The sequence below is a fragment of the Ambystoma mexicanum genome, chromosome 10, assembly GCF_040938575.1.
Source record: "Ambystoma mexicanum isolate Mex_15411 chromosome 10, UKY_AmexF1_1, whole genome shotgun sequence".
Taxonomy (NCBI): Eukaryota; Metazoa; Chordata; class Amphibia; order Caudata; family Ambystomatidae; genus Ambystoma; species Ambystoma mexicanum.
Genome location: NC_090932.1, coordinates 253080794 through 253095823, shown reverse-complemented (window position 1 = coordinate 253095823; position 15030 = coordinate 253080794).

Here is a 15030-nt window from a genome sequence, read left to right as displayed (position 1 = left end):
ATTGTACAACCTTTTCATGATGCCTGTGCCCACGATACAGGCCAGCACTGTCACAATAAAACACATGTTCATGATTCCTCGGCCCACAATATATGCCTGCATGTCGCTGTATAAAACCTTTTATGCTACCTGTGCCCAAATACGTGCCACCATTGCCACTGTAAACCACATTCACCATGTATTCTGGTACCGCCATACTTGCTTACAGTCCCCATCACTCGTGTCAGAAGCAAATCTGCCAGATTACAAGTTGTCAGGTGTATTGACCCACGTTTGAGTCATTAAGCTGCAACATTTGGTGCTGTGGGCTTAGAAAATCCAAGATGGCCAAAAAGCCCACATGTGCGCCAGAATCCAGGAGAACCGTGCAGTTTGTGCGCACACCAAAATGGTCGCCTAACCTTCCACCCACCAGTGCGAGCGTGATAGGCCAGGGGTGCCATGAGTGGAATGTGTGCCAAAGGAAAAACAGCAGTGCCTGTTAGCTTAAAAAAAGCCCTTTGAAATCACCTTGGTTTCTCTGAATGCAAGCTAAAAATGCCTATGTCAAACATTGCAGGATATTCAAAAATCTCACTGAACACCAGCAGACATTTGGCAGAATGAGGTTTTGTGTGCATACAAAATCTGGAAAGAAAAAGAGCCCAAAACAATGTTCATAACAAAGCTGGCTGAGCTGTTGAGGTCAGCAGCTTAAGTTAAACTGAACTGAAAACCACTAAAATCGAAATGTTTAAATTAAATGAGGGACCTACTTTTGATTGTCACATAGTTTGTAACTGTTGAAATGTCATAGTTTTGAACTTAGAATCAGCACTTTAGCTGCATGTGTAAAAATTGTCAGTTTGATTTGAATGTAGAAAACTGGGAACAAAAAGTGACATTTAGCTGAAACCTGGCTTAATGAAACTGGATTCTGCCTGACAACTACCCCCGACAGGAGTTGAAACTGGATCAACAGTTGTGCTCCCAGGCCTGGCTGCATTCTGCTGCCCCCACAAAAAGGAGGTGACACCTCTCTGATTGAATTACCTGGGGACTGCAGGAAACTGAACAATGGACTCAGGCAAATGTTATATTGGGGGGGCTGTAAAGTGGCTTCCTCTTGGGAGAAGTGGGAGGAGAAGTGCCTGTGAGAGCCAGCTGAGCTTGGGGGAAGTGGATAAACCAGTTATTCCACCCTGTGATGTGGGAAGCCACACCCCTTTTTGACCAGAGCATTATTTAAAAAAAGATGGATAATTCATAGTACGGACTTGTCAGAATTATATAAGTAATATCATTATTCTTTTGATTTTTCTTTGCACTTTTTAACAGGTGTTAGGACCCTGTGGTGTATTCTGGGGGGTTGCTAGCGGAAAATAGGGTCTTACTCCAAATGTCTGCACGTTAAAAATCTGACACTTCATCAATTAATGTCCATACTCCTTGCGCACATGTGTGTAATTTTTGGTAAATGTCCGATATTGGTAAACCAGTCAAAAAGTGCAAAATGTTGTCATTTTTTAATGCAAGCCCCCAGGAAGATCAGAGGCGGACAAACATGGACCATAAGGAATATATAATATGTACATGTAATTTCAACAAATTGTGTATCTGGGAAATAGGAAGTCACACTACCAGCTGCACCTCCTCAGAGGTATTCTTCCCTTCCTCTCCTTCCCCCAGAAGCTCACTGTCTCTCGAGCCCTGGTTCTCTCAAGGCTGGACTACTGTAACAGCCTCTATCTTAATCTGCCTGCCTCCACTCTCCGCCCTCTGCAACTTATCCAGAACAGAACTGCGAGACTTGTCCTTGGCCTCAAGCCCAGGGACCGTATCTCTCCAGGACTGAAATCTCTTCACTGGCTCCCAGTGGCCGCGAGGATCAAGTTCAAAACCCTCTGCATTGTCCACAAGGCCTTCTGGGGCCTGGGACCAAAATACCTCCAACTCTCTCTTCCTAAATATCTTCCTTCACGAGCCCTTCGCTCATCCGTCTCCAACTCCCTCATGGTCAGCCGTTTCTCGAAGCAACGAGCTGGGGGTAGATCTCTCTCCGCAGCAGGGGCCTCCCTCTGGAACAGCCTTCCTGCCTCCCTGAAACTTGAGGAGAACCATCTCCGGTTCCGGAAGCACCTCAAAACCTTCCTCTTCGCTTCTGCCTTCTCTCTCCCTCTCCCCTGCTAATCCTGCTTAACTCCCCACTGAACTCAGCTCAAACCTGCATCTGGGCCACTCTCAGCAACCTCGGTCCAGGGCCCAGCCACTCTCCACCTGCACTGCCTCCCCGGCTCCCCCTGCACTGTGGGACTGTCACTGTATCCCTACAGCCCCTTTCCCAGCACTTGCTCTGCACTTACCTCGCACTTGCCACCAGCTGGCCCTTTCTATTTATTATTTATTATTATTTTATTTTATTTTATTATTTTTTTTTTTTTTACGCTACTTACCTTGTACTGCACTTCCCCCCCCCACCTCCTCCCCCCTGCACTTCCTCCTTTTCCCCTTACCTCTGCACTTGCGCGATCTGAATGACACCTGGCCTAGTAGGATCGTTTGTCTGTTTTCCCCTTGTTTCCCTCCCTCCCTGCCTCGTCGCGCCTTGAAACACTTGTGTATAGGCGCGTTACAAATACCATATCATATCATATCATATCATATGTATTTGAATCAAATATAGATTTGTGGGCAAATTGACCAGGGGAGGATCCTCTGACCCATAAACAGACCTCATCATGATGACAATCCATTTCCTTCCCCCAATCATGGGAGAGGGGAGAATTGGGCCAATGACAAGTAGAGAGGTGCAGGCTCAGTTATGCCACACACACACCCACTTCCAAAACACATAAAAAGGGACTGCTGGGACAGGTAGAGAGATTCAATTTCATTTTCTGCGGGACGCTCTGCCGGGAGACTCCAGACTTCACATCCATCAATCTTCAGAGACCAGAAATTTACTTCAGAACTTAAAGCAAGGGCCTAAACCCACAAACTGAGAACTCTTCTCAGCAGGCCTCAGCATCCTTAAAATCATCTGCAAACTATTCCACAGCCGGGCGAGCTGTTTGAATTCTGTTCCAAGAACTTTTGCCGGAAGAGTAGAGCTGTCCCAGACCGCTGTGAGCAGAACCAGAGATCCGGATCGCTGTGAGCAGAACCAGTGCCCGATTGACACGCCGAGCAGAGAGAACCGCCGCCGGACGTGTTGACCAGATCTGTGACGAGGCCCATTCATTTCAAAATTAGGAGTGAGTATCCGCCAGAACTGTGCAGAACCCAATCTCTTAGTTAAAATAATCTAATTCAAACTATTTTAACCTAAGTAGAACTGCCTTCTAGAAACCGTGTCATCTGTCATTTTAAAGCTGCAAGCTGTCATCTGTCATTCTAAAGCTGCAAGCTGTCACCTGTCATTTTGAGTTTTACTTTAAATCCGAAAATCTACCTTCATTAAATCGTCCGTATCTCTTGAACCGTTTGGGCTTACTCCCTATACTTTTTCCACAATCGCGATTTACGCACTCACGAAATTTACCGCGATTTGCGATTTTGGCTCAATTTCTCCACTTGTCAAAATAGCAGCTCCATTCTTTCCTTTGTTAAAATCCGTGTGCAACCTGACAATCATTCATAGGGCATTGCTAAAGTGAGCCTGAACTAATATAAACTAGATCTCACTCACCCTGAATCTCTAGAGGGAATTAAAATCAGTTAGCACATTTTCCCATCCATTGCCATCACATTTAAAAGCATTTTGGGCCTGTGTTTCAAAACTCTACCTGTTTTCCTCTAAGCTTGTTGGGGGGGAACTGCATTTCGTATTGCATTTTGTTGGGATTCTTGAAGACTGTGTGCTCTCCTTCCATTTCTTACATTGCATAGGGGGGGAGTGAATTGTCAAGGAAAAGTGATTACATTGTCTTTTGTTGAAGCCATATCAAGTTATCTTCTGTACTGCATTTCATTCATCATTGCGTTTCCTTGAACCATATAAAGCATTCTTTCCCACCTTATTCTTCTGTTCCTATTCATAAGTTACCTCTTGCTGATTACTGCTCATATTCACAAGTGTAATATCCATTATCAATTTATTTATAGAAGTGTGATATATATATATATATTGTTTACATTTTCAAATAAACCTTTTAATTTGCAAAACAAACCTTCTTCTTGGCTCAGTGGGTCAGGGGGATTCTAAGAGGGGGGTGTTATACAAGGGTTGTCATCCAGAGTACTGAATTGGACATAAAAATACATCAATAAGGGTTTTCCTCAGCATCCCAGACTAGGCATTTACTTAGCTGTAGTGTTGATTGAATATTGCTTACAAAGTGGTGATTTGGCAGTGCTAGTTCCCATTCATGAAGAGCTGTAAGTTTCCATTGGGGAATTGGAGCATTTACCGAGGGGTAGTTCCTCCTTTAGTAAAGCCTCCAATTTTTGGTGGTAATGTGGAGGAAAAACCTCCAGCATGTGGCTGAACGTTTTCACTCCACATTACCCAAACCCCATAATGTGCCACTGTGATAAAGGTCGAGGTGATTTTATTACTGCCACTTTTTACCCCACTGCTACACTGCCATGCTGCATCAGAAAGTGCTAGTTAGAAACATTAACATAATATGAATATGGTGCTTGTCGAGAGCTTGTCCATCCAGCCCATTGTAGTGATGTATGTACTGTAAGGCGCCCCTATGCTTCTGATCACACACTGCGCTCGCTGCAGATGTCAGAACCAAAAAATCAATTTGTCGTTCCCTCCTCCCCATCAGCCCACATTGCTCTCCCTCCCCTTCCCTTCAAGTGCACCCATTCTCGCCCTCCAGGCACTCGAAACACACCACTATTTTCACAACGCACCTCCTCGGACCTTCACTTTGCTCAATGAAAAACACAAACACAATAAGCTAAAATAACAACCACTACTGTACCCAAGCCCACTAATTATGTGGGGCTCCTATGCATTACCTTTTTCCTCCGTTACACAATATAAGTGGTACCACCTTCTCCCCTCACTCGTGAAGGCTTGATAACACTCTTTTTTCTTTCCATGAAGTTCTCCTTAAAAAATGGATAATAATAAAAACAAACAATCACACCCACACAACAGAAACAACCTCGTCCTCCACTTGCTCACAACCCACACTCTTCCCTATATATCCTTCCCCTACTTGTTATCACTTGCAGGAGTATACTCACAATTGCATGTTCACCAGAACTCCTCCTTCACAGGGTTCCAACAATAGCCTGCACTCTCTCCGGAGCCGCGCCCGACTTCAAAGCGCAGACAGGAATTCTGTAAAAATGGCTCCTGCAAAACCTCTGATACTTGTGCTTCTAGGGCTGGTCGCTGAAGATGGGTGCAGCACCCTCTGAGAAGCAGCCTGGAAGCCTCTGTTAGTGCGGGAGTCACTGGGATGACATCGGGGTCACAAAATGAAGGAAAGCCACTGCACGCTCACACGAGAAAAAATACTGCCCACTTTGGAAAAAGGCCCAAGACACACCTGCAAGAATAACAAGGATTTATTTCTCCAAAATACAAATGCATCAGCAAAGAACACTGCTGCCACTGAGATCTCTGAGCTCTGTAGAGACGTGCAGCGCATTATAAGCACAAATAACATCACTAATTGCATAATCATATAAGGTGCAGTTCTACAATCTTAACCGGATGAGCTCTATACATATAGGGCCTGCTCCATATGGGATGAAAGACCATTTGTCCATATTGATCTATTCATCTTCGTCCACATGGGTGCTGCTGGACTCATCATCCCAGGTGAAATTGGCCTGACAGAAACTTAGCTACTAACACAAACAATGTTATTTCATCACTATAACGAGCACCTGGCAGATACAGAGATGGGCTTGGGGGAGAGCCGAGGTCACACTAACTCACATGCTTCACTCGCTTCCCAGACAGATCAGCAACTCCCAAGGTCCTCCATCTTAGTTTTATGCTATCATTTGTATGCTGCCCTGCACCTCACAGCACAAATCACGTGACAGTGCGATAGCCTTGCCTTCTGATCTTAGTGATCGATCGAGGGGTGTAAAGGTTTTTTGGCCAGTGGTCTGGGTTTGGACAGTGTCATGGCTTGCGGGGGTCATGTGATGAAAGAATGGCATAGCTTTATCTCTCATGTGGGGATCGTTGGGGGCAGGAGGGCTCTGCTATCTGTCCTGTGGGATGGTACTGCCGAGAGGCGCTCTGCTCCCTTCTCATGACCTTGCAGGGCACATTATTTCCCTGATGTGAGGGCCTGTAACTTTCTTAGAACAATGGAGGATTTTGTGGACTCTGTGAGACCTAGCCAGGGTGGGGGTCATGTTCACGCACATGCAAGCAGATCTAATATAAACACACAAAATGATGTTTGCCGTGCTTGGGCCTACTTCTAAGATGGCTGCCACTTGCCTAGATGGCATTTTCACCCACATTTACTATATAGCTCGTAATGCTTGCACTAAGGTGTCTGTGCACCCTCTGTTATGTGCACCCCCTGCCCCATGCTCCCTGGATGTGCTCTCTTAGCATTTATTTCTCATTCGGTATCGCCCAGGGGGTGGGAAGACCCTCTCTCTTTCCCAACAATAGAAAAAAACATTAAGACATTGGGCCTCATTACGACCCTGGCAGTAGGGGGTTAACGGCGCCGGTAGAGCTGCAGGCGCCGTTAACCCCCTACCGCCTCATTACGAGGACTGTTTGCGGGACCCGCTAAGGACGCCTGGTAAAACCAGGCGTCCTTAGCGGGTCCTGCGAGCAGACATGGATGCTAACAACGGGCCTGTCATTAACGGGCCCGTTGTCAGCATCCTCCCCATTCCCATTGAGCCTTATGGGGGCTCAAATGGGAATGAGGATGTACAGGGTCTAGGTTCCTTGAATGGGGAAATACCGGGCCCCCCAAGGTCGGAATGACCCGGTATTTCACCATTCAAGGAACCCGGACCCGGTACCCGGTATGGGGGTAGCCATGCCATTAAAAGCGGCATGGCTACCTCCATACTCAGAATGAGGCCTATAATGTTATCCCAATGTGGCCTATCTTGTATGAGCCTGCAGTGCAGTACTCATGAAGCCCTGCTAGATAACCCGAATCATGCTGTGTTTCTGCCTAAGATGTAAATCTGAGTTTGTTCAATGAATGGCTTCCTCAAAAATACTGTGAACACAAGGCAAGCATGGTGTTTAAAAAAAGAGCAGAGACGTTGTCATAGTTGGAATACTATCCAGAATTACCAGGACTATCCTTGTGGTTGCTTACACCATGCTCTGCAGTAGCATCTCGAAAGTGCCTATTCCGACTTTGTTCTTGTCAATGTTTCACATGTATGTGTCTAAACTACTGGACTATTTACATAACATGAGATTTGATAACGCTTGATGGCTATCTTTGATGAATATGTTACCATTGAAAAGAGCCATGCTGCCTCTGAGTTACTAAAATTGATATGGTAGAGCCAGCCGATATGCAAATAATGCCCCAGTAATCGTGTACATTCTGAATGGTACTGCCATAGTGGGCTCTTGAAAAATGTCACAAATACAAAAACACAAAAACGCTTTGACGTATCATACATGGAATACCAACTGTCCAATGTTATACTCCGAGTGTGTACGCAGTCATGTGATTATTATTCAGGATAGTAATGCTCGCCACTGCAGTGTCTCATTTAAACCTGTCACATGTGAATTTAAGCAGTGAATCCATTTTTGTTTCAATTTATGCAACCCTTTAGAAATAGAGAAATTGTGTCTGTCAGGTGTAAGCAAGCTTATCACCATCCATTTTAAATCTTGGTCAGCGTAATTGTGGTCTATGTAATGCTGAACCAGGGAGCCTGTTAGGGAGAATTCTCATAAATGTGCTTATTCCCTTCACCTTAGAGACCACCAGCAACTTTGCTAGATTTTGAGGACTTGATGTTTTTACCTGGAGAGAGTGTGGGCCTTTTTTCCCACTCTCTCATTTATTTTGATGTGTGTTTTACTCTTGTGTTCTTTGATTATGAAATTTTAGACAACTCCATAGGCATCATCTTTTCATGTGTGTCACACAGCAGCTTCAGTGCAGTTGCACACAGATGTCTTTTAGACTTCCCAAGGTTTAAATACCTTCTCTGGGATAAACTACTGTTTCCCAGAGAAAGAAAAGTGAAATTGACTTTACCAGTCTTTCCAAATTCCTAGACCCAGCACACACTATTTTACAATAGAGTGCTGGAGGGGTTACTTAGTATCCCGTGTCTAAATACTCATGTACCAGTCAAATGATACAAAATAGCTGATGGCAGTGGTTTTACAATGAACTACCATGATTTTTCCCGGTCGCGAACAACGGTAGCGTTAAATCGCGGGAGCCATGTTTATCAAGATGGTGTCTGAGCCCCCTCTTTAAAAACAGGTCCTGGTCTTCTTTTTTCGCTGTTTCTTTTGGGAAAGATCCTTCTTGAGTTTGTCTCTACGCGCCAAACCAGATTTGGTCCCTTTGTTTCATCACCTTTGGCGGGCTTCAGGACTGAAGACCGCCTCTGGCGCCCGAGTGTCTGGGGTGGGCAAGAAGTGAGGGAGGAGTCTGAAACTCCCTGTGCTTAGTATCCTAGGATCATCATGTACGTAGCATTCTTTGGGTTACAAATAGTGCGGTTGTTCATTGAGTATTGCGTCAGGCATTTAGTGCACTTTACCAGATTTCTGTGCTTTTTCCCTAGTTTCTTGATATTTGCAGCATGTTTCGAAAAAGTACTTATACACACTAATCTGTTGTCAGCTGTGCTTTGTTGCTTGGTTTTCAGTAAGGATTCTCTGTCCATGAAACATGCGCTTTTGGCAGAGCGTTTCAGAAGTTTGCGAGGGTAGCCCATGTCTGCTAATTTCTCAATGAGAGTATAAGCATTCACATCATAATTTTCTTTAAAAGTGCAATCCCGCCTTATATGGAAAAAATGTCTAAAAGGTTAATTTCCCCTCAACTCTCTATGGAGTTGACTGCTCTATTGTAGCACTGGGTTGTGATCTGTTTTTTTGCAATATAAACATGTATAAAGTTTTCCATTTGCATCCCCAATGTGCAGGTCCAAAAATGGTACAGCACCTACACTGAACTGACAAGTGAATTGCAAATTCGACTTGCATTTGTTGGGCGTCTAAAAACGTGTGTAGTTTTCCAACATTACCTCTCCAGATGACAAAACATCATCAATATACAGTTTCCAACAGCAGATTTCCTCAGTGTATGGTGTGGCAAACCAGAAGGAGGAGTCAGACTCAAGGAAGACATTTCAAGTGTGTTTATAAAAACGAAAAAGAAAAATGCATAACTATCCTTACTGCTAAGAGGGATTTCCCTGCCTACAAAACTAAGTTAAGGGTACTCGTCTATTGTCTTTAATCCAAAAACCTAATAGCCATTTGGCCCACCACTGTTAAAAAGCAACATAAATTAAACAAGAGCAATATACTTCCTGCTCAGGCTTTGTCCTTCCTAAGTTTCAGTAATATCTCTCAGGATATAATTCTCAGTTCCAAATGAAGTGTACAATGTCAGTTCACCAAAGAAGACTCTTAAATTCCCCCTTTACCTTCCTTAGTAAAAGTTGCAAGTCTTCATATAAATCCTAAGTCTTAAATCCTTTTAATGGAGAGGTGTTTCCTTCATCCCATTTCCACCAGTTTGGTTTTTCCCTCTTGGCATTTGTTTTGCTTGTTCGAACACTTCAGGTTAAATTCTACTTGAATAATATGCCATGTCACTTGTTTCAATAGGGTTCTTCTAACCCCTCCAATTCTCTAGCTATGGTGATATCCTTGGCCATGGCCAATGTTCAGGATTGAGGTTTCAAGGGCTCCTGTAACCGCTCTGGCTTCCTGCTCTCTTCCTTTCATTCGCCTTTCTCTGCCCCGGACAACCGTGACACCTATGTTTCCGTCGGATCTGCTCCAGCGGGATAGCGTCTCAGCGTGGTGATTTTCATTTGTTCTCCTCTCTGACTTCTCAGGAATGCCAACACATATTTTCTGGACTCTGAGGTCTCCTTCCTTGTATCCGAAGTGGAGGATTCGTTCCTCCATGTCACCCCAGTTTCTGCATCATTCTGTGAGCCCCAGACCGTCCTCGGCTGCATCATTGTCCCACCACCAGGAGATACGAGCATTCCATCCCCATCTAAGACATGGTTACCTGGCCACTCTTGGTGCTCGCCTTCCGTATCCTTCCTTGCTCCCTCTCTTCCTCCATGCTACCACTGTCTCTGCAGTGCAGTGCATCTCCCCTACTCCAGGACGTTCTCACGTCAGAGGCTAGTCTTTGCATAGGATTCTTTCTCCTCCATTCAAGGTTCCCTGTCTCTCGATTTTCGCTCCCATATTTGAAAGGGGCATCTAGTTCCTCTCTGACTGTTGAGTTCAAGGGGAATCCAGCATTACCTCAAGACAAAGAGGTGAAAGCAATGTCATTATTTGTTGGATTTATAACAATAGTAACATCAGTATTTTCAATTCCCATATATGCAGACAGTGAATTCTTGATAGAGAATTCCTTATAGGAATGGGAGTCCTTGTACCCTAGAGGAAGCCACTTCAATTGAGGTCTCACTTTCCCAGACCCCTACGGAAGATCTTGCTTAGTGGGCTCACCTCCTTAGCCTGAAAGGGGTGGCTCCCACCTGGGACAAGGGATGAATAGCCCAGATTCATCACAACAGATTGTTAGAGAAAATGTTCCTATTCTCGAATTCAAATTCTGCCATACTGAGCGCAAACACTGCTCCCATGGCAGTGCCTTTCTTTTGCAAACATATCTCATCACCAAAGACAAATAGGGTAATTCATAGAAATTCGCACAAAAGTGGCGCACGCGACTGGCGCACAGCGTGCCCGTGCGAATGTCTGAGCCAGCCGCGTGCGCTAAAATCGATTTCCGCGCACAGCGTATTCATGGATTTTCGCATCCAAAACCAGCCGTGGCGCAGCGTGGCGCAGCGACCCTGCAGCAGCGCCAGTTACGCCCCCAAGAACGCCCTCGCGCAAGGAAAAGCCTTCAAAATCCCCAAATAATCGCAAAGGGCTGCGCTAACCCTGGACCAGTTCACAGGGCTGGCAAAGAGCAAACGCCAAGCGGGGAACGTGTATTTCAGTGGTTCGCGGGAAGTTCCACACGCAATTGTCCTGTGTTCGCGTGCATCAGGGGTGCGCGGGAAGTATCACACGCAAAATCAGCAGGGTACGTCTATTTCAGGGGTGCGCGGGAAGTATCACACGCGATTCCAGCAGGGTACGTGTATTTCAGGGGTGCGCGGGAAGTATCACACGCGATTCCAGCAGGGTACGTGTATTGCAGGGGTGCTTGGGAAGTTCCACACACGATTGGCCCCGTGCGAGCAGGGTAGGTGTATTTCAGGGGTGCGCGGGAAGTTCCACACGCGATTACAGCAGGGTACGTGTACTTCAGGGGTGCGCAGGAAGTTCCACACGCAATTTCAGCAGGGTACGTGTATTTCAGGGGTGCGTGGGAAGTTCCACACGCGATCCCATCAGGGTACGTGTATTCCAGGGGTGCGCGGGAAGTTCCACAAGCGATTGGCCCCGTGTGAGCAAGGTACGTGTATTCCAGGGGTGCGCAGGAAGTTCCACACGCGATTTCAGCAGGGTACGTGTATTTCAGGGGTGTGCGGGAAGTTCCACACGCGATTTCAGCAGGGTACGTGTATTTCAGGGTTGCGCGGGAAGTTCCACACGTGATTTCAGCAGGGTACGTGTATTTCAGGGGTGCGCAGGAAGTTCCACACACGATTTCAGCAGGGTACGTGTATTTCAGGGGTGCGCGGGAAGTTCCACATGCGATTTCAGCAGGGTACGTGTATTTCAGGGGTGCGCGGGAAGTTCCACACGCGATTGGCCCCGAGCGAGCAGGGTTTGTGTATTTCAGGGGTGCGCGGGAAGTTCCACACGCAATTTCAGCAGGGTACGTGTATTTCAGCGGTGCGCGGGAAGTTCCACACGCGATTGGCCCCGTGCGAGCAGGGTACGTGTATTTCAGGGGTGCGCGGGAAGTTCCACACGCGATTGGCCCCGTGCGAGCAGGGTACGTGTATTCCAGGGGTGCGCGGGAAGTTCCACACGCGATTTCAGCAGGGTACTTGTATTTCAGGGGTGCGCGGGAAGTTCCACACGCGATTTCAGCAGGGTACGTGTATTTCAGGGTTTCTGGGGAGTACTACGCGTGAATTGGCCGTGTAGGTCCTCCCAGGTGTTCGCTCTACAACCTCCACGGCCCCTGCAGGCAGCCCACACCACGGGGGACTACCCTGCACCCCTGCTCATGTCCCACAGGCAGCCCATTCACCATGGGCATGCCCCCCAGCCAACCCACATGTCACCTTGCACTACTGATCAACAATGCATGTCTCCCAGCACCCCCATCCCGCAGCAGTCAGAGGCACCCTCCACCAGGGCCCCACCCATGTCTACCACCACCCCCACCCCCCAGCAGTCAGGGGCACCCTCCAACAGGGCCCCACCCGTGTCTACCATCACCCCCACCCCCCAGCAGTGCAGGGGCAGCCTCCACCAGGCCCCCACTCCTGTCTCCCTGCACCCCCACCCCCCAGCCACCAGGGGCAGCCTCCACCAGGCCCCCACTCATGTCTCCCACCACCTCCACCCCCCAGCCACCAGGGGCAGCCTCCACCAGGCCCCCACTCATGTTCCCTATTACCCACACCCACCAGCAGTGCAGGGGCAGCCTCCACCAGGCCCCCACTCATGTCCCCTATTACCCCCACCCCCCAGCAGTGCAGGGGCAGCCTCCACCAGGCCCCCACTCATGTCTACCACCACCCCCACCCCCCAGCCACCAGGGGCAGCCTCCACCAGGCCCCCACTCATGTCTCCCACCACCGCCACCCCCCAGCAGTGCAGGGGCAGCCTCCACCAGGGCCCCACCCATGTCTACCACCACCCCCACACCCCAGCCACCAGGGGCAGCCTCCACCAGGCCCCCACTCATGTCTCCCTGCACCCCCTACCCCCCAGCAGTGCAGGGGCAGCCTCCACCAGGCCCCCACTCATGTCTACCACCACCCCCATTCCCCAGCAGTGCAGGGGAAGCCTCCACCAGGGCCCCACCCATGTCTACCACCACCCCCACCCCCCAGCAGTGCAGGGGCAGCCTCAACCAGGCCCCCACTCATGTCTCCCTGCACCCCCTACCACCCAGCAGTCAGGGGCACCCTCCACCAGGGCCCCACCCATGTCTACCACCACCCCCGCCCCCCAGCAGTCAGGGGCACCCTCCACCAGGGCCCCACCCATGTCTACCACCACCCCCCAGCCACCAGGGGCAGCCTCCACCAGGCCCCCACTCATGTCTCCCTGCACCCCCTACCCCCAGCAGTGCAGGGGCAGCCTCCACCAGGCCCCCACTCATGTCTACCACCACCCCCACCCCCCAGCCACCAGGGGCAGCCTCCACCAGGCCTCCACTCATGTCCAACTCATGTCTCCCATCACCCCCACCCCCCAGCAGTGCAGGGGCAGCCTCCACCAGGCCCCCACTCCTGTCTCCCTGCACCCCCACCCCCCAGTAGTGCAGGGGCAGCCTCCACCAGGCCCCCACTCATGTCTCCCACCACCCCCACCCCCCAGCCACCAGGGGCAGCCTCCACCAGGCCCCCACTCATGTCTCCCACCACCTCCACCCCCCAGCCACCAGGGGCAGACTCCACCAGGCCCCCACTCATGTCCCCTATTACCCCCACCCCCCAGCAGTGCAGGGGCAGCCTCCACCAGGCCCCCACTCATGTCTCCTATTACCCCCACCCCCCAGCAGTGCAGGGGCAGCCCCACCAGGCCCCCACTCATGTCTCCCACCACCCCCTACCCCCCAGCAGTCAGGGGCACCCTCCACCAGGCCCCCACTCCTGTCTCCCTGCACCCCCTACCCCCCAGCAGTCAGGGGCACTCTCCACCAGGCTCCCACTCCTGTCTTCCAGCACCCCCACCCCCCAGCCACCAGGGGCAGCCTCCACCAGGCCCCCATTCATGTCCCCTATTACCCCCACCCCCCAGCAGTGCAGGGGCAGCCTCCACCAGGCCCCCACTCATGTCTCCCACCACCCCCACCCCCCAGCCACCAGGGGCAGCCTCCACCAGGCCCCCACTCATGTCTCCCACCACCCCCACACCCCAGCCACCAGGGCAGCCTCCACCAGGCCCCCACTCATGACTCCCTGCACCCCCTACCCCCCAGCAGTGCAGGGGCAGCCTCCACCAGGCCCCCACTCATGTCTACCACCACCCCCACCCCCAGCCACCAGGGGCAGCCTCCACCAGGCCCCCACTCATGTCCAACTCATGTCTCCCATCACCCCCATCCCCCAGAAGTGCAGGGCAGCCTCCACCAGGCCCCCACTCCTGTCTCCCTGCACCCCCACACCCCAGCAGTGCAGGGGCAGCCTCCACCAGGCCCCCACTCATGTCCAACTCATGTCTCCCACCACCCTCACCCCCAGCCACCAGGGGCAGCCTCCACCAGGCCCCCACTCATGTCTCCCACCACCCCCACCCCCCAGCCACCAGGGGCAGCCTCCACCAGGCCCCCACTCATGTCTCCCACCACCCCCACCCCCCAGCCACCAGGGGCACCCTCCACCAGGCCCCCACTCATGTCTCCCACCACCCCACCCCCCAGCCACCAGGGGCAACCTCCACCAGGCCCCCACTCATATTCCCCTGCACCCCCACCCCCCAGCACTGTGGGGCACCTGCCAGCAGGCCCCCACTCATGTCCAGCTCATGTTCCCCTGCACCCCCACCCCCCAGCACTGTGGGGCACCTGCCAGCAGGCCCCCACTCATGTCCAACTCATGTTCCCCAGCCAACATGTCATCACAATCTAGATCCTCGGTCCCTATGGTCAGCCTCCAAATGCAAAACACCCACCCGAGTATTGCATCCACCGACTCAGAAATCGCAATAACATGATGGAACAGCAATTGCAAGTTTGGAAACGAACACATGTCCCTCACATACACCCA